The sequence below is a fragment of the Neolamprologus brichardi genome, chromosome 6 (assembly GCF_056152115.1).
Source record: "Neolamprologus brichardi isolate AB-2024 chromosome 6, ASM5615211v1, whole genome shotgun sequence".
NCBI lineage: Eukaryota > Metazoa > Chordata > Actinopteri > Cichliformes > Cichlidae > Neolamprologus > Neolamprologus brichardi.
In genome coordinates this window covers 15,122,250-15,143,522 of record NC_142109.1, presented here as the reverse complement: position 1 = coordinate 15,143,522, position 21,273 = coordinate 15,122,250, and the positions used below count along the sequence as shown (strand labels likewise).

The window sequence follows — 21,273 nt, the reverse complement described above, 5'->3', positions numbered from 1 at the left end:
CATTTCTAATGAGCTTGAGAATCAATATTTGGCATGGTCACCTTTATTCTTCAACACTGCCTGAACTCTCTTTAGTTCTGTCCTCTGTCAAGATGATCTCACACTGCTTCAGTAATGTTGAGTTCTGGGCTCTGGTGAGGCCAGTCCATGACTGACAGTGCTGCATTGTGTGTTTTTCTATCCAGGTATGATTCTACTACATTGGCAGTGTGTTTGGGATCATTGTCATGCTAATAAATGAAGCACTTGCCAATCAGATACTTTTTTAGATAGCATTCACATGGTGGATCACAATCTGATGGTACTGTTCTGTGTCCATCAAAGACCCCCAACACCACTGGATGAAATGCAGCCCCAAACCATGACAGAGCCTCCACTGTGTTTTATGTATAGCTGTAGCCATTCACTGTTGTACTTCTCTACTGACCTCCTCTGTCCATTACTGATGACAGTTTGAGCCAATAAATCTAACATTTGGATTTATCACTGTGCTGTGCAGTGGTTAGCACTGTTGCCTTGCAGCAAGAAGGTCCTCAGTTCAACTCCACCAACTGGCCAACTTTCTGTGTGGAGTTCGCATGTTATGTGTTTGCATGGGTTCTCTCCAAGTACTCCAACTTCCTCCCACAGTTCAAAGACATGGAGTTAGTAGGGTTAGGTTAAGCCTCTGGAGTCCAGGGTATATTCCGGTCGTTAAGTCTGACGTCACTAGCCTTGTCTGGGCCTAAACTCAGCTGCAGGTCCATATATCAAACGATCACTATGTCATTACTGAGAGTTGAAAAACTGTCTAAAGTCTTTCATCTTTAATAAAATAATCAGTGTTCTGCTCTACCAGGTGTAACAATTGAGTTTAACATCCAGGCATCCATGAAAATGGAATTTATGACATTTAACGGAGTTAGAAGTTAGCAGGAAGTTAGCTCGCGAGCTTCTATCTAAATACAATATAGCATGTCCTGACTTGGTTTTGGAAACTAATTAAAACGTACAGCTCTGTTATCACTTCCAACATAAATGAAGACAGAAAACTAAACAGCAGTGATGTTTGTAGGGTTACTGAAGTTTGGCTAGCTGGTATATAATGATGTGCTACGTGACCGCTAGCGACACAGCTATGTTAGCATAATATAAACAAGCTAACTTTCTTTCCACTCGATAAAAGTTAACGTGAGTGTTCTCGGTGGTCAGGAACAAATGTAATCGCATGGCAGGATGCTGTAAAAGGACCAAACTTCAGCCAGGAGAACAACTGAGATAATCCATCCACAATACGAGGTTAGTCATTCATATACTGCTGCATGGGCTGGGCTGTAGTTACATCCTAAGGTTTTAAAAACTGAGCTTAAATAAATAATTAGCGGTAATAAAAGCCGAGGGAGGTCAACAGTGATCACTGACTGTTTTAGGAGCTTTTTGAGATTAAATAGAAGAAAATACAAAACATTAAAATTGTTAACAACACAAAAGCCATATTAAAGCCAGACTACTTTAGGCCCGGAAGTAGGATTCGTCATGTCATCACTTAACGACCGGATTGGCTGTTTTGTTTTGTACTTTTGATTTTACCTGTATATTTCACCTTTTAAAACTGTTTACCTTGCCTTGTTTGGTATCATTCCTTTAAGCACAACCTCACATGTCTGAATTTACAGTTATGTTTTCATATTGACATACTGTATTAGCATAATTGATCTAAAATCTGACAAAAAACATAAAATCTAAGTAGAAAAGTTATATCTTTTACTGTAAAAATCAGTTTCATAACTTGAAATACAAATAGATAATGTAAGTTTTAAAAACCTATGCACAAGTTTTGCAAACTACAAAGTTATATGCAACTATTTACCTAAAAATGCAGCCAAATGTCTTAAGCACTTTTTATAACCATTTAAAACTATTTACAGAAGAATCAGGTGTTCTGCATCACATAAGATGCCACTCAGATTATTTGTGCCACCTCAAAAATAGTTTCTGTCCACTATAAGACAGTTAATCACATCACAAGCCTCACACCTCCAGGTGTACCAGGTGTATCACATCTCCTGTTTTTCATCTATAGGCAGCGTTTACATTGTAAACTGCCTTTGGTGGCTTTTTGGCAGCAACTGTGACACTCAGCAGTTGCCTCATTGTTTTGACAAACACAAAGAAACAATCGAATGCACTACACATCAGCTACACAAGACAACACAATAACTATACACTCCAAACCAAAAGTCACAAATTTCTCGCAACTCAAAACTTGCTCTCTCTTGCCGCTGACACTCACAAAACTTCTCCCTCTTCCTAAACAACCAAATATCACATACTGCCTATAATTTTTTGATCGGTCAACATGGTACATTTTTCCACCAACAGGAAAGGGGTGTTTTCTCGCAAGCAGACAGTGTTTGCTAAAGCTGTCCTTAAAAAAACGCAGTTTTTACCATTTATTCCGGCAGTAAACATGACAATTTTATTCAGGAAAAACACTGCATATATTTTTTTTAATCATAACTCTGGTTTTATGTGGCCTATCAACACCCTGCTAACACATAAACTCTGTACTGGTGACCCATCCAGGGTGAACCCCGCCTCTCGCACTATGCCAGCTGGTTCCAGCCCCTCCATGACCCTGATAAGGATAAGCAGAAGAGAATGTATGGATGGATTCATCACTCCATTAGACATGTTGCAACTGACTTTCAGTCCACTTCTTGTGTAATTTGGCATACCTCAGTCTTTTCTCCCTGTTTCCCTTCCTTAATAATGGCTTCTAGACAGCAACCCTTCCACTGAGACTGCACCACCTGTGTAAGGTCTTTGCTGGACTTTTTTCTTTTTCTTAATTACACACATGAAAAAACAAATAGATATACCCTTATATTCATCTTGCATTGAAATTTATAAAGTTGATGCAAGTTTTATAAGAATTATATGTTGCTCATGAAAACCTTTACAGTGAATGACAGGTGGAACTTTCTAAGGAATGACAAGAGTATGGTGTCACGGTGCTAATATATACTAAACTCTGTAAGGCGTTCAAAAAGTGGCACTTGGCAACTTTTAGACATTGGTTCAGCAACACTGACAGCACGTGAATGTGTAGCTTTGTGTGTGTAGACATAAATAATGTGGGACTGACTTACTTTTATCATCTAATTTCTATTAAAGTAATACCAATTCTAGTAGGAAAAACTTTGTTTTTTTAGATACAATATTTTACATTTTTCTTTGTTACCACTGTGATGACACCACCATCTTTTTTTCAGGTCATAAAATTCACATGCAGAGACTGAACCAAAATGGCATTCATTTCAACACCATTCAAGCATCAAACATGACTGTAGTTTTTCTGGTGCAGTTACTAAGAAAAAATAATTCAGGCAGACATAGGCGTCCGTGGACCTACACAGGCTTTTGTCCAACATGGACAATAATTCTGTGGAAACTACAGTCATGTCTGTGGGAATATCTGGATATGCATTTACAGGAAACTAAATGAATGAAGCTGAAACTTTGTTTTGTTTGTTTTAACTCAATTACAAAATCTTAAGTGAAGGATCAGACGTAAGGCAGGTCATCATGCTTCACCAGCAGGGGTCATCCTCCGCTCCATACCAAACAGTGCTGGATTTAAGCAGTCAGTGGTAATAAAAGGTATAAGTAAGAATGTTTCAGAAGCAACTATGTAATAGCAAGTCAACTTAACCTCTTCTGGGTGACCTGGAAACTCTAAGAGGGCTGCGAATTCTCTCCCCTCTTTAATTAAGGGTTGAAAAGGTGTTTAAAATACTTACATTTCAGGGCTGGTTTAAGAAAAAAAAAGGTCTTAATAGCTGTCCATGCCTACTGAGGCTTCAGTTGGGGGTGGTGTAAGGTGTGGATGGAAACACCTGCAGCATGAATGCAAGAACCACTTCTTGAACCTCTCAGAAGCAGTTGGTCTCCACGGGAACAGCAGTAGACCATGATTGGCCTGGTCCAACCCTGCTGTGCCCAGAGAGGTGCACTGTCAATCTTTGTATGGCGTGAATGTGCACACACACACACACACACACAGACAGACACACGGCATATGGTTAGCACAGTCTAAAATGTGTGTTTGGAATGTGAAATAAGGTACAACAACACAAAGAATTAAAAATTTTATACTCCCTTCTTTTTCTATAAACCACTGTGCACCAGGCCCCTGCTGGGACTTAAACAATTAGGCTATGCGAGATCCACAGTAACAACTCCCCCTAGTCTTTTAAGATAACTACAGGAGGAGGGGCAGAAGGATGACATCTTGTTAGGGGGGGAATCCTGTGTCCTCATTTTGTGTATTGGCCCAGTCTGTGTGTATCTTTTACCCTACATAAAGACTTGTGTGTTTAGATTGCCTCAGGTAAGATGTGTAAAATTCCACTGGCGATTGTGGGAAGTGCTGCTTGTCCCAGCCTCACGATGATCCCCAGCAGTTCTCATTCATTCCTTAAACGGTTGCCCTTTTCTCCTACTTTGAGACTAATGTAAGGAAAGCCATAAATCTGTGCTTACATCACAAGTCCTTTCAAATGACTCCACCTGATTAGCAACAAATGACTAACACCGAAAAAAAAGCTTTTGCAAATGAGGTCATGCCCTCATGTGGCTTCATTGATAAAAATGTGTGAGCCCATTAATTCAGATGTCATAAAAACTCTGTTACACAGTTTTACATCTCCAAAAGTGTAGAAGATGCTAACTAGTTAAATGTTTCACAGACGTGAAAAGCTTTAAGAGTCACCCTTCAAATTATTTCGTTAGTCTTTAGTATCTGAAACCCTGTTTGATCTGTAAAAATCAATAGTACAAAATTAAAATTTTCTCTGAATTTTCACATTTGCAGTTTTAGGGCGCTGAAAATGCTTTTTGTTGTTATAAGAGTTTATCATTGCGACTTGGGTCAGGGCAAACATTTTACGTGGCATGTAAATGAGTAAAAGAAGATGACACATTTAACTCTGCAAAGAGCTTCATGTTTTAATGTGCGCTCTTAAAGCCCCCTAAATGAACTTGGGTTTTCTAAGTTTACATGTAAATGATATAACTCAAGAAGACCTATATTCTTTGTTTGCAGCACATAAATAAACAAGGCTACTGCGGCAGCAAGAAAAGCTATTTAAATCCCCCACTAATGGTCATCAGCACGTTTGCATGAGTGTGAAATCAGTCAAGTGACAAGTGTGCCTGAATTGTGATGACCCTGTGTCAGCATGAGGCCACAGCTCTGTGTTTACGGAAGAGGTGATGGCACACGCCACTATTCCTTTGAAATCCTGCAAGGTGAGAGGAATAATGAGATAATCTCTGGTTTACGAGTTACAGTAGCTGTAATGGGAAGCAGCCCAGCAAGGAGCTCCTCTGCTGGAATGCTGGCAATACACACAGCAAAAAGCAATGACTGCACTGCTGGAGCGCTGCAAACAGCGTTTCATCATCGTTTGACTTCATATAGTGATGTTGTTAGGAAACACTTAGTTACTAACAAATCAGTGTTTAACATTATCATGCTTTTGCAGTCAAGTTTCTGGCCACTTGGCAAACACAAGCCCAATGTTCACTGTCCAATAGCTCGTGGGAGAACGATCTGGGCCTTTGGCTGTTAAATGATCCACTGTGTTCACCAGCTTGTTGCTAACTGTTCCGGTCTGTGCTCAGTTGCTGGGAACATAGCAGACAGTGATTTGTTTGTTATGGAAGCCAAAAATGGCAACCAGTGCAGAGTAAACAAAAATCATACATTTTTAGGACAGGACGATTAAACAATCATCCCCAACTTTATTATGTTGCTTCTATTTTTTTTAAATAGTGATTGAAGCTGTACAAGTGAAGCTGTACGAGCATTACAGAGTAAGTGTTACTCCATAATGCAGAAATTTGTAAAACATTGGTATGAATCTTGAATATTATTTAACCACGTATTGAGGAGTGAGAGCATTTCCTTGTTTATAGGACCAGCCTGAAGGAAAAGGGAGAAGGAAGGAAGCTGTCCAGTCCAAACAACCCCTGAAAGTCCCGCAGCACTGACTGCTTGAAGACCTCATTCACTGGTGGCAGTTTTACTACCAAGCTCGGAGGCATTTTGATGGCAGATCATGAAAAGGGATGAGAAAGACAAGTTGCAGTGTTGCGGTGCAACACTTAATCTACAGGTTTGTCCCAAATTAAAGGAAAAGGAAAAGCAACACATAATATCTTAATAAGATGAAGCCTGGCCACCATGTGCCAGCAGAACAGATTTAGAAAGCCTTAGAATTGTTTGGCAACTGAATAATGTGCTTTAAAGACAGCCTGGTGTCTATCTGAGTGACAGCTTTGTGCTTCAGTGCGAACGTTGAGAACAAGGTCCGTTTGGATCTGTGCTGCAGTCTACAGTGACTTCTCCTTCTCACTCTGCGCTTTCCCCTCCCCCCAGTGTGTGTAAAAACAAATCTCCTTTTCTCTGCTGAGCCTGAAAGTATTGAGTCAACAAATGTCATTGCAGCTAGGCAGGGACTGTGAGGAAAGAGGTGGGGTCTTAAGCCTGCAGTACAGATAATAGCAGATTATTTTAAGACAAGATCCACCTGGTAACTAGTTAGTTGGCCTTTCTTATGTGGCCAAATCGGCTTATGTTAAAAAAGTAAGGTTGAGGTGATAAGGCCTTCATTCATTTGGATTTGCTTTGTTCCTCGAAGAAAAAGAGAAACACTAACACACTTTTCCCTGACAACCTATAATCCTTCCTAACCCTATCATCATTAGTGAGATTTATGAGATTACCTTTAGCAGTTTAACACCAAACAGACAAACATACACACATGCAAGTTGCGACTACCTTTCAGAATCCTATGACAAAAACAGCAGTTGAAGTATTAATATTTGCCACCTTCCTAACACTTCTAACTTGTGTTAACTCAGCAACATTCCAGGGCTGAATTTCTCTTTTAAATCACCCCGATCCCCTTTCCCTCTCACACTGCACACTCTTTTTTCAGGCCCACGTGGTGTGTGTCAACAGGAGGTGGGTCTTGGCAGACACATGAAGCAAAGTATGCTGCCCGCAGACTTGTCTTACAAGTCACTCTAAAAATGAACCAGTGGGCTGGCTAGAATGAATTTCCAACAGCAGTTGGAAATTCATTGCTCAACCGGTTGGACTCCATAACTGGCCACATGTTGTTGTTTCTGCAGTGTTCTCAAAAAGGGAGTGCTCTTACATTTGAGGGAAATTTCTGCAAGCTATGACAGAAAAAGAAAGAGATAAACTGAAAAAGGGAGGGAAAAAACCCCTTAGTCACTTGGCTTCCTGTCTGAAAAAAAAAGGAAGTGGGTGGAGACATTTTCTACACTGCCACAGTCAGATAGCTGAAACCAGTGCAATATTCAACAGAAAAGTATACTCTGTCTCAAATCCAGAATCCGGATCCACTCCAGTTCTTCGGGGCAATCCTAGTGTTCACTATTGTGTACGGCTGAGGAAAGAAGAAAAAGGAGGGAGCATAGGGGGGAAGGAAATCTGCCTCTTTGTGTGGGAAGGTCTCAGCAAGAAGGCGATTTTGTAATTATTTGAGGTAGACACCAAAGCAAGGCTTTTCCTCCTGACCTCCAAACAGCATCGTGTCCAATTTCTGTACCTCTGCTGCCTTACGGGAGTCACATATGAGTGTGCTTCTGAGGCTGCCAAACAGCGACACCCGGGCTTCTCCTGATGATGAGAGCCGACGTCAGACTGGTTTCCATGAATATTGATGTGGAGGATAGTCTGTTTCATAGAAGAACAGAAGGAGGCAAGATGGCTGCCTTTAGGATTTGTTAAAGAGGAGATCCAGACGGTTTGTTGGAATTTCTACAAAGTGGAGGGACGTGAAAGGCAGGTGAGAACTGGCTTGGCACCTTAATAATCCGTTTAGCCCTTTCCCCCCTGTAACCTTGTGTGTGTTTTTGGTGGTATTTAGTCAGATGAAGTACAGCAGATGCCCCACATCGTAAAAAGCAAGAGCCAACATAATAAGGGGGCGATATGAGATAAAGCTACTCCAACATGGCTGACAAATTCTTTCTTTTTTTGTGCCAGCTAAAACTGAAAGACAGCAGTTGTGTTTTCCTGTGTGTGCTTCTTGCTGCATTTGAATACATTATAGAAAACAGTGGACTTGTTCAGGAGTTAGTTTTTTTAAAAGCATAATTTAAATGCCTGTGTGACACTACCTTTATTCAACCCTGGCTTTTTCCTAAACACATTAAAAATGTATTCAATATGTAATATAACACAAACATTTTTGTATAAGTGACTTCCTATTTGTCAAAACACATTTGCAGCATATATGTGTTATTGACAACTATTACAAAATCATAATTATGATTATATTGTCTTTTTTTTTTTTAATTAAATCTGATTTAGGTAGTTATCCACTTTGGTTTCCCCAATCCTTACTCACTGATGTATATGTGCATTTTTATTCTGTTCAGCCTTCAGTAGGAGAGTAAAAGTCCAACCTAAGCATGTCCAGTAGTAAGTGCACAGAGTCTGCACGGCAGCAGAGCTGAAATAGCTTCTGGCTTTGTGTATATGAATCAGCTTTCATTGCCTTCACCACTGAATGACGAGCAGACACAAAGGCAAATCCCAAGGAGAAGCAAAGGAAATTAGAATTGTGGTGGCAGAGCGTAGTGTAGGTGGACAAGGTCAGAAAGCTATGAAGGAAATGAAATTCAATCCAACTGCACCATTAAGTGGGCGAACAAGACTGGTAATTCTGGAGATTTCCCTTACTTCCTTTTGAAGTTGACACTAAACACAAGGTTGTTATCAGGGAGCAACAACAAACATTAATTCTAAAAAAACTGACCAACTTGGTGACTTTGCAAGACTATTATGTCTATTTTAATGCATTACAAGGAGTAAGCTGTCACAGCTAACAGGGTGTTGTAGGTTTTGGATATAGCTGCTGACAAAGATTATTGACAACACAATGCAGATTGTGCCTGTGACTTTCAGGGTGTATGAAATGTCATTATTTTAAAGGAATTGAAATAAAAAAACAGCTATGTTGCCTTGTATGAATCGCAAATTAACAGTAAGTAAGTACAATAACAGAATGATAGCAGTAACACGATCATGTATAAATCCTCATAGTTTTAAATACATGTAAATTGAGCTCTATTATAGGACGCCAAGTCTCCTATTAATTATCGAATGCATAATTATTTGTTGTTTCTGCTTGTGTATGTGAATTCACCTAAGATTAACATCTGAATGGCTCATTAGTATAACAAAAATATTTCGGAGGCTTCCATGCTAGGCTTGTGTATTGCGCTAACTGCAGTCGTCAGATAGCCATGTGGCCTCAGGGTACAAATTAAACAAAAGCAAGATGGAGACTAATGACTGACATTTAATTTGGCACCACACTTTAACAAGGCTATCTGAAGAACTTGTGCTTCGGTTTTTATCGTTAAATCAACACGAAAGTTTTCAGACACTGACTATTCCATAAGGGCAAGATTAAAAGAGGTTAAATAGATGGTAAAGGGCCAGTGGAGCTCCTTGTCAAATTACTAAAGACATTTTCTATGTTTTGGTTACAAAGTAGTAGTTTTTTTCCTTTGATTGTCGATGCAGGCCATGCAGCTCCTGCACTGTGGTACAACTTTTAAAAACATATCTGGTGTTAGTAGAAGAGGATACTATTTAAGTCACAGAGTCGTTGCTAAAGTTTAAAACCAGCAGTAGTGGTATACACCTCTTGCGCAATACCATGCCTGTGTTTTGACACGATGAGCACGGCCACTGGCTTTGTAGCATCAACAAAAGTTCTTAAGCAAGAGTGCTCTCTGTAGCATTCATAAAGAATGTTGTGACTGCATGAGATCAGGTGAGCCAAGCCTTTGTGTGTGTAAGTGTGTACGGTGATCCCATTGCCCCACATAAACTAACAGACTGCAGATAATGCTTAGTGTGTCATTTGAAATACCAGACATTGTACTTTGATGAACAGAAATGAACCCAGTTCATTTCTTGCTATGAGAGCGCACTATTAATCTCAGTTGTCTGATGTTATAACTTGTGGCTATATCTGCACTTAGTTCGCTCTCTATTTTGTTTTTATTCTGTTTGCAATTCCGGCGCTCAGACCACTATACAAAAATATTATTTATGTCTGGTGTGTATATCTTTTCTAGTCATCTGCTGTGTGTGACTGAATTTCAAGCTATTGCCATGTTCAATAACTTGCAATGGAGTGTTTATATATGCAAATGTAAAATGCATAAGCCGCTATTGAAATGTATAAAATACCACCTTTGTGGATATACAGGGGTTGTGTCAGCTTTATGCAACTGACCCTTCAAGTTTTCAAACTAAAACTGGGTCAGCAAGCTTTCACAACATCCAAGAATGTGCACTAGTGTGGATGCTAAGTATAACAAAAACAATGTGGATCTATCCCATGTTTGTCTTTCTGTTCAGCTGGACTGTGCAAAGGATTTATATGTGCTAATCCTGACCTGCACAACTAATGCTACATAATAAAAGGAATGAAAAACAACCACCATCTAATAGTTTTGCAGTTTTATATTTCTCTGCATTGCTGCTGTTACATCAGCAGCTGAAAAGGCATGAAAGCATTAATAGGGCTACAGGGGGCTGAGTGGGGGAAGGGCCATATAGATCAATCACATGCACATAGTTTCTCTCATCTATCCACACCTACAGATAAAGCCTCACGGATGGACTGCTAGTTCGTCATGGTCTTAAGTTCCCTTTATGTCACTCCTGGGGCAAACACAATATCACCTTTGGGAAGAATGTCCAGTTGCCATAGCATTCCACAACAATGCTGTCTACTTAAAATACTCAAGCCTTTACCCAAGCCCTCACCTCTGACCCTGCCCTATCCAACCCATGTATTATTTTTCCAACCAGGAGCCATTTCACAAATGACACAGAACAGGTCCAGTGGCAGGCTAGACATTTTAGATTGCACTACACCTGGCTGGCCATAGCTCAGCTGCTTTCCTAAGACAAAATGGCGAGATACTGAGTGTTGTATTGATTTCTGCAATATTGATTTTCCCTTTTGTCTGCTGCTGGGGTTTTGTTTTCCTATAGAGAGCAAGGGAGTAGCAGCAAGCCACTATCAGATGCTTCAACAGTGGGATCACTCTGTGAGAACACTGTCACTCATTTGAACATATCTTAATGTTCAAATGAGTGACAGTGCATTTACAGTTGGACGCAATTTATCATGAAGTGTGTTTTGACTTACTGCTGCAAAAATGTTCACATTGTTTTAGCATCAGTGAAACCTGTAGAGCTTTGCCATTTTTTTAGTATGGTGTTTGTTTTACTTTTACTATTGATTGAACATAAACTGCATTATGTAAGACAATGTCTATTAACTGAAGCCAGATCAAAAAAATATGTCACTAATAAGACCACCAAACCAGATGGCCCTAACTTGTTAAAGTAACTATGATCTGGTCTGAGATAAAAAAGAAAAAAAAAAGATATTCATAACCAACATATGCTATGAATATGACTCATAGCCTCCTACTACGAAGCGGTGCGCCGTTAGCCAAGTTGACGTTTAATTATCGATTGAGAGAGATAAGACTGCGTTTGAGTGGCACAGGGCCGGAGAGAGGGTTGCTGGCCCTGTGAGCGTATATCGATGTCAGGGTTTACCTCAGGGGTGAGACAGAGAGGGCAGGGACTCAAAAGCTTCCTCCACGTGAACACGCACATGGCCGTTCTGTTTACAAACACTATCCCGGCATTCCGCAGCGAGGAAGGCAAGTGAGATGTTATGTAACCACCCCTAAGCGAATAGCATCTCTTCCCGCTTCTCGCCAGGCCGCTCCTCCTACGCTTGGATGATCTTCTTAAATACTGTTGTCGCTGGTTGCGCTGACAGAAGTTAAGAATAGAAAAAGAAATTCAAAAGTCACTTCAGTCACTGTTGGCGTCTTTGCCTGAGACTGTGGCGAGACTGTGAGCAGGTCTTTTTCTTTGTGCCATTCTACATTGCTCTCGTGCAATTCTAATAGCATCAAGTCCGGAGACTAAAGAGGCCTTAAACGTGCCGTAAGCTTTTTTTGTGATTGCAGCTTACAAAACCATCACATGGGCGCAGATACCGTTGAGGACACAGTGTAGTCCACAGTAATGTCTCCATTGCACAGTCCTGCATGCTTAATTGGATTATTCATTAAATATTTCCTGGATACATTCATTAATCAATTTAGAGCACCAAGTTGCAATGTAGTACTTAGCATTTTTGTTACTATTATTAGCAAGAGAAGCCTAGCAATTCCCTTTAAACATGCACATGGCATCTCTTAATGCTTGACATGAAAATCTTTGCAGATAAAAGCAAAACCAGGAAACAATAACTCCTGAAAATGATGGTGAAAACTGGATAAACCATATGCATACATACTTTAATCATCCACACTAGTGGCCAATTTATAATCACCAATTAACGTAAAATCCAGGTCTTTGGCCTGTGTGAAATTGGGAAAACCAACACACCACCGCTGTAACCACTATACCACCACTCAGATTCCCCATCATTGCTCACTTCCAGTTAAATGAAATCAACCAAAAAGTGGAGGTTTAATTCAGAATTATTTATTGGAAAAGAATTTGCCTGTCAAATTGCATCTTTTGTTTTTTTTATAATTTTATTTTTCAAAGGTTAGTAATAATATCTAAAAAGTGCTGAAACTATCAAAATCTGCAAAGCTTTGTCATTATAGCACAATTTAAAGGAGGTCCAAAATGGTTAAAACAGTTGCTTTTGATTACTACTTGCCCTCTTCCAAAATGGATGTTAGATATGAACCATTTTACTGCTGCGAGCTGTCACTATAAAGACCCCCTGTGGTCTACACAAGAAGCATAAAAGTAGACAGCTGGCGAAGACTGCTATTAAAAGTGTAAGCCTACCAGAGGCTTTGAGTGACATCACTAACCAGTTCTGGGGAGTTAGAGTGGCTGTGGCTTAATATTAGGTTTCCTAAGTGGAATGTACAATTGCAGCAGTCTTTCTGAGCCATAGTGCCCAGTGATAACTGAACTGGGCTTCATCCACTTGTTTATGATAGGAAAGGTTGAAAGTATGACTTCAACTCTTGTCCTGAAAGAATACAAACTCTTGCCTACAAAAAAATGCAGTATTTAAGTAATGGACTGCCATAATTTAATGAAATGTTTATGAAAACACTGAAACAATACACTGTTTACAGGGGCTATACTTAGCAATATAACCCATACTCCATACACAAAAATATTCCTCTCAAAAGGATTTGTGATTCCCATTCAATGAGTCACGTGCCTCCTACTGAGTGAAGGTAAAGAAGGAGCTTAGAAAACAGCGGCTTAGGTCAGGCTGCTTAGAAACCAATGAGGGATCATCTCAAAAGCTTTCCAGAAAACTAGAGAGCATGTAGAAATGTTTCTCAGGCAAAATGACTGTTAACCCTCCTGTGATATATTTTTGGCAACACATTTATTAAAGTAAAACGAAAGAACCTGTTGCCAAACTTGCCTTAGTTTGTCATGACAAAGAAAAGAAAAGAAAACACAAACTTCAATGAAACCGAATTTTGCACTGATATCCACTTACGATCCCTTTACCCCCATGTTTGTGTACTTTCCCTCAAATAATAATTCTGCATTTTGCTCTGTTTACTGTCCACCTTCCTGTTCAACCGCAAGCTGGTCTGGATTTGAATACTGCAAACAGTCTAGAAGCCTTCTAGGCTTTATGGATCATGCTAAATTATATTGGATATGAATTTTAAAAAATTAAGCGGGAAAATCACTTAGTAGTTAACATTTGCAACTTTTTACAAAAAATTGCTATATATTAATAAAATCAAAATTTAATGATTTTTATATCATTTAAATCTATGAAACTAGAAATAGTGGTAAGATGCCATAATAGATAGCAAAACTGATGAATGGGTTTAAAGAAAATTTTCAGAAATGTTGGGATAGGGGAAGCAAATGACTTCATAGAGAAAAGAAACCATGAATGCTAAATGGTAGATAGGTTCCAGAGAAGCGCATTGCATGATCCAAAATCTGGCTTTTGTTGTTTTAACAAGAAAATGCTAAACCATGTTCTGCACATATTAAACCAGCATGGTTAAAAGAGTAAACGTGTCTAGGAGCTAAACTGACCAGCTTGCAAGTCCAGAGTAATCACTGGTCAAATGTGAACAGTTGTTCTCCCTAGTTTCTAAACACTTATAGTATTTCTACTTTTTTGTCATTTCATCATTTAAAGTAAGCATTTATTTTTGAAAAACAATAGAATTTCTCAATTCTAAGATTAGATTATTCTAAACTTCAATCATGAATAATTTCACTTTAACATAATTTGGTATTTCCATTTTAAACAACATATCTAAACTTGACCTTTAAATGTGCTGATTGACACAGATACAAATGTAGGCCTCTGAATATGTGGCACAGTTGAATTACTGGCAGGATCAACCCATAAAGAACACGTGTGCACCACGGCAATGCAACCTATTCTGCAGTCAGCCATGCTAGGGTAATGGTTAGCCCAGATGGGCTTTGAAGCGCTCATAGGACGTTGCCGTGGCTACCATGCACTCAGAAATTAACTTTTGCTCTCTGTGCAGTTCATCAAGTTAGTCAGATATATTGACTGTTGCATAGACAAAGGGCTGGAGAGAGAAAATAGAGACAAGCCCTCTGGAAGGAAGAGTGTAGCACTGTGAGGGGTTGGGCGCAGGTCAGTGGCTTTGTACGCTCAGAAGCCAATGTCTTCAGTGTCCATGTGATCCAGCTTGATGGCAAAAAAGATTTAGACACTATGTGTCAGCCTCAGAGCCCAGCAAGGATTCTTTGTAGCACACGTGCTGACTAAACTGGAAAAATAAAGGCTAAAAAAGTTTTTGGAGTGACATCTGGCATCAAGTTCAACTGCAACTTTCAGGATTGACTCGTCTGGGAGAAATATTCAATGCTGAGGTCAAGGTAAACAACATCAAAGACTTAGTGAAACGTTGTTGGAGGGAAGGCTGTGGGTGAACAGATTTGGTCTGAATGAATACAGACTCTTGTATAAAAAAGCATGCAGCTTTTAAGGAAAATATTGTGACACTTGCTATTGGTGGCCACAAATAACACAAGGCAGAGTACATGACTGCTGATTCCTGAATGGCTGCCATAAAACAATACAGTGTTTGCAATGGCTATACTTGTTAATTCATTCTTGAGGTGTGAGAGATAATTTACATGATCTGTGACCTTATTGTCTATTATCATGGGCAGTTGACCATTTGGTTAATACTGAATCAACCCAGTAGCTAAAAATTAATACAGTGCACTTTGAAAATATTCAGAGCAAGAACAGTGAAGGATGACCAAGAATCTCATTGTTACTCTGACTGAGCGCCACTGTGTGAAAATGGAAAAAACTTATAGCAATCCAACTGACTCTGTGAGCATGAATATTGAATATCTGCGCTTTATTGCTGAGTCATTGGTGACAAAATTCTCATTAAATCCAACTTGAAATTTCAGTTGATGTCGCTCTCAAACTTGAGACTTGAGAAACTTGAGACTTGAGAAGCAAGATTGTATGGCCTGATGAACAGATTCAAGTTTTTCCAGCTCAGTCAGACACCTCACTTGAATCAAATTAAGTATACCTGTAGAGAACTAGAATCTCTCTCTACTGACAGTACCCATTAAACCTTCATGACCTTCACAGATCTGAAAAGAAAGAATTCCCCAAATGGTGCAAAGTTTGTTGCATCTTACTCAAAAACACTCAAGACTGTAATTGCTGCCAATCACACCTTAACAAAGTGTTTAGAAAAGGGTCTAAATTAAATCTAACTCAAATACATACACATATTAAAAATACAATTACATTTGAAGCAAAATTAATAACAGTAAAAATAGTTTACTCAGGCCCAATGTGAGTCAAATGGAAGACAAAAGTAAAACATGCCCACACAATGTTTTGCATGTGTTTGTCATATTCCCAGAATACCAGCTAAACTAGTTGTATCAGAAATGTTCAAAGATGGGGTTTAACACCTTCAAAAAACAACTTGAGTTACTCATGACACTGTCAACCACAAGAAACAAATCATCAGCTACTCCTCAGATTTAACCCACAATTAGACCCAGTAAAAGAATTACAAATAATAATATCTATTAAATGCTTTGGGTCTAATATAAGGGGGAACACAGTTTCTCTGGAAAAAAGAGTCAAGACATAAAACCTCACCCATCAGCAAAAAAAAAAAAAAAAGTTTAAAAAAATGAGTGTTTGAATTAGTCTTGAATTAGCAGTGAGAGTGATTATAATTATGAATGGCCATGCAGGTGATATCCATTAATCTTTTCCCTCCCTAGGTTTGTATTTTTCCCTTGGGGAGAAGTTAACTGAATAGGTATTGTACATCGTTCCAGTTTTACTTGTCTAACCATTTGCATATATTCCAGCTAGATGATTTCGGGCTCATCTAAAGTAAATGATGTGCCTAAGTAGTGTCAGGTGGTGTACATATTTAAATAAATAATACATAATGTTTGCCCTTTGCCAAAAACAGTGAATTTAAAAACTGACTGACCTTCGAGTGTGTGTTCAGGTTTTTAAATATTTAGATATTAAGAAATAGCATTTATGGCTTTGCTGTTCAATTATCATTCACTGGAAGTCTACTATCTTGCATCAATTACAGTCATCAGTTTCAGCATGATATACCATCTCATGAATGCTGCATGCTACAGACTTACTTTTCATTTGTTTTTGTTTGCTGGTTTTTGCATATGTCTATGGCATTTCTGCAGAACACATATAACCTGATTTGTCCTGTGTATATCTGTACTATATAGCATACATTAGATTAGGGGGCTGGTTTGCTACATGAACTGAATGTAGGAAACAACATCTTACCATTCAAAAGAATTACACTAAGTTTGATTAGTTTAAATTTTCCTCTCACAAATAAAACTATAGTTAGGTAGTTATGTTTAAATATAACCAAAAAAGGCAACGAGACAATAAGCTGTAAGAGCACAAAGACTGCATTAGGAATCTCCACAAGTATGCCACATCTGCCTTGCATTAGACATCAAGAACAATGTAGATCGTACAGATCCCTTCTTCATATGGATGGGGAGGAGGCTCTCTGGCCAAGAAATTACGAACAAAAGTTTATGCCATCTATGTGTCTGATTTCTAATAATCTTGGCTTAAGATTCCGTTAAAAAAAACAAAAGGATTATGCTTTTATTTACATGTCTTTGCATTTATGCATCGATGTAAATTCCCCATCAAAGTGAACTTTAGAAAAGTGTAACGTAGAGACAGTTTTGTGTCATATTTAAAGGTAAGCGTGTCATATGTGAGCATGAGTAATTTATTCATCATGATTGATCCTCTCGATAACCGGATTCTACCTCCACTGTTGCCCTGGTTGTGGTTAATTACTCAGGAATGAGAAACCGAGAATTTAAAAAAAAACAAAAACAAAAAAAACCCAGATCTCTCACTCCAGGATGCCATGTGATACAGTCATCTGTACATCACAATTTTGTCATATACAGTATCAACAGGTAAATGCTGTGCTGAGGAAAAAAGAAAATAGACCTGAAGTTGTACCATTCAAAGTCAGTTGCTACCCCCATGCAGCAAAGCCTTGCAGCAACCTTTGTTGTCATTAATGGAACCAATATGTGTCCCATCAGCAACTCACAGCCTCAAGCCTCTGCATTCCTGGTAATAACCTTCACATGTATCTGCATCTGCTCTATAACCAGCTCAAAAGATCACCCTTAACAGAAACTTTCTATCTGCCAAACATTAGACAGATGCATTAGCAGAAAAGACTTTCTAAAGGTTCATTCTCTACACCAACCTATAACAGTGCTACATTCTAACAACTCAAATGTACTTAGTGTGTAGTGTGATGTAAATGTGCTTATTTGTATGTGAACAGAAACAGCGTTATCGTAACAGGCTAAGTAACAGGCCAGTACCTCACACTCTATAAAGAGACCGAAGTGTGTAACAAAAGGTGGTTTTAGGTATTGGTTTCAGCTGTGTCGAAATCAGGAAACTGAAATATGGCAACAAAGGTCCGACAAGTACACGAGGTTTACTTTTATCTAGGTTTTCGACCCTAATTTTACTTTCCTGTTTAAAATGTTTAGATAGGTTTGTGTCCTATCTGAGTGTAGATGCCAGTTTCGTTAAGCTCCCTTCATGTGTAGCAACAAGATAGAAGCACTGAAAACATTAAAATGCCTTCTGACTGCAGACACAGGGGGGCCCTTTGTTTCTTATTAAAAAAAAGTGTCATATGTTGTTCAGACTGATAGAAAGAATGAGAGGGACAAAGCATAAATCACCGTGGGATGTGCATTGTACACGCTGAGTGAGCAAGCCATGTGACATAAATCACAAGTGTGAGATGCCGGATAAAGAGACTCTGGGGTGCAATACAAGAACATAACATAACATCTGTCCTATTGCGCCTGATGAACATTTGACCATCGTTAACAACACATGCTTGAGGGACAATACCTCACATTGTGCCTTATGAATTGATGTGTCTCTTCTGGTTTTCTACACTTTTCAGTCCATCACAGTTTATCTGTAAAAATATTTTCTCTGAGGGAGACAACTCCTTCTGTTGATAAGAGTTTCCTTGTGTTTGCCCATTTATTGATGAGGTATTAAAAAGTAGACCCAAAATAACCCATAACAAATAATAATAAGATTGAGAGTATGATATTTCTGCAAAAACTTTAGTAACCTTAGATGAATTTCAAGCTTGGAGTTTAAAAAAAAGAAGATTGTTTGCATATTAGAGGAAAATAACTGCTTGTTTACATTGTAAGCTGGAATGCTGAGTTGCTAGAGGTTGTTGGGTTTGTAGAACAGCAAGTTCGGCTCTATATTTACATCAGGGATTTGATCGCTGTAGAATGCAAGTCATCTGACCTAATTACCCCGGTAAAGCGTTGCTAAGGATGAGATTTCACTCACGGTTGAGCTGCCTATAGTCTGACCCATCTAACTGGCAGCACTCTCTGATCAAATAACATTAAATGTAAGTAACATTTATCATCACGCTACCATGCAGTTTTTTTGCAGGGAAATCTCATGTTTCTGCAATTATGTGGAAATAATTTGAGTTAAACCATCCACCTAAAAGATATGCATAAGAGGAAATGGCTGGCTGTCCTGTGCAATGATATAGGCATAAATTGCTATAGCTATACCATATACAATATTTCAGAGTCATTATTATATACAGCTGTTAGAAGTTTCAAAAATACTTCAGACATTCTTCAAAATATGTTGTCACACATTCTCATATGCAGCAAAACTGAAGTCGAGTCCAGTTAGGCAAAGTCATCTTATACACACAATGAAAGAAATGGATTTCAATTTGCATGCTATCATTGCTTTCAAATGTTTTAAAATCTACTCAGTATCAATACTTGTGGCTAAAAGAAGAGGAAGCAACATTGCAATAGTGAAGCAATGGTTCAGTTAGAAGATATTAGATAGAATTTAAAAATATATATATATATCTTTCCTTTTTACAAGATAGTTCACAGAGCATGTAGGGTTTCTCTTTATTACACAGTCAGAAAATGTATAGTCTTTAGCCTGGGTGCATGCTCAAGGTTCTTATCTTTTAAAGCAGGAAATTACAAATGCACTCTTTTCAACAAAGAAAAGGAAATGTGCACTTGAGATTATGGCTTATTCTTGGGACTATTCTACAAAAGTGCGGTGTGGCTTGGCAAGCATGTATTTGATTTACAGGTCTGCTACACATCTTGCTTTCTTTAACAGCAAGGCTCCTTAGCATTGCTGCCTAGGTCTAAAGCTTAAAGCGCAGAGACCTGAGTCTTCCAGCAGCTGTCGTTGGAGGTGAATGTCACATATGGCTGCCAAGTCACGCCAAACAAACCCCATCTACTATGGCAGTTCTCATATTTCACTCGCTCACTCTGGGAATAACAAAAACACAGTGGAAGTTGAGTGTATTTAACACTGTTGCACTTGTGCTATGAAGACAAAGCAATGTGTTACAGACTGCATATTCCCTACACACATAATTTAATGCAAAAAAGAGAGATCATTTGTCATGTTGACTGATAGGCTAAAATTACACTCTCCTTAGCAAACCAAAATCCTTTATTTTTAAAGAAAAATATTGATTGTTCAGGCTACTGATAAGGCTCCACTCCAACTGTGCATTAACAGCCACCCTCTTGTGTAAACTGCCTCCATTGTTTTGCAACACTAGTCCCACTGTGTCCATAAGTCCACTCTTGTCTATGGGCTTCAAAGCACTTTACAACTTGCCATCTATTAATGGCAGCAAATGCATAGTTGCATAGGTAATAACTATGTACAACGGCTGTTCTTAACTGTACTAGTTCGATGGCAGGGAGCAGATGAATGGGAGACATAAGTAAAGATGAACCTGAAGCGTAATTACAGGGCAGAGGTAAGGCTGTGGCAGACAAAAAGAAACCAAACGACAGTAAATAGGAACAAAGAAAATGACAACAAAGGTCTGTTGGGTATTCAGTTCCAGTCATGTAAGCTGAGTCATATCATAAACTGAAACAGAGTGCTCATTCCCTGGTGGACATTAGCTATAAGAAAGAAAACCAAAATAGATCAAAGCATTATAACTCCCAGCAGGCATCCACACTAAAGTCACCGCAAAGCTATGCCTCAGCTTAGTTTAGTGCTCTACGTCCGGACCAAAAATAGATCTTTCCATAAATCACATCTAACAAATAGTTAACAGGATGAAGCCAACACTTCAAATCTGCTAAAGCACTCAGGAGAAGCAGGATCTACAACTTTGCATGGATGTTATGTGTGTTTTTTATGTTTGTACGAAAGATAGACGCACACACAGCTGGGATCTCTGGCTTTGTTCTGGGTTTGCAAAGATTTTTTTGTTACCAGTGTGGGTGTATCCTACTGTGACAAGCTGCTTGGCTCAACTTGGTCGGTTGTAAACCCTGGAGTGTCCCGCAGGAATAGAGCCGCACTGTAAGCGGCTTTGAGCCAGTGTTCAACTCTTGACTTTGTTACTGATTTACAGACTGTTGTGAGACCCAGAAAAACAAAGTAGTAGTCACAAGGGGTCAGGGGGTTCCCGTCATTTGTCTGCCTCACAGAGACATCTTTTAAAAATCAAGTTTTAAAATATGATTTTTATTTAAAAGAGTTAAAAATACCGGTGCAA

At 38.9% G+C, this 21,273-nt stretch overlaps 1 protein-coding gene across 2 annotated transcripts in view; it reads left to right on the top strand.

Moving 5' to 3' along the window:
- Positions 1 to 7,366: 7,366 nt before the first annotated feature.
- tet2 (tet methylcytosine dioxygenase 2) overlaps positions 7,367 to 21,273 on the top strand; it is a 29,394-nt gene continuing 15,487 nt past the window's right edge. Inside the window, exon 1 of one of the 2 annotated variants that reach the window (XM_087841733.1) lies at positions 7,367 to 7,865. The gene's annotated coding sequence lies outside the window, so the exon portion shown is untranslated. The remainder of the gene's footprint in view (positions 7,866 to 21,273) is intronic. The other variant, XM_035906336.2, reaches the window with a different exon arrangement.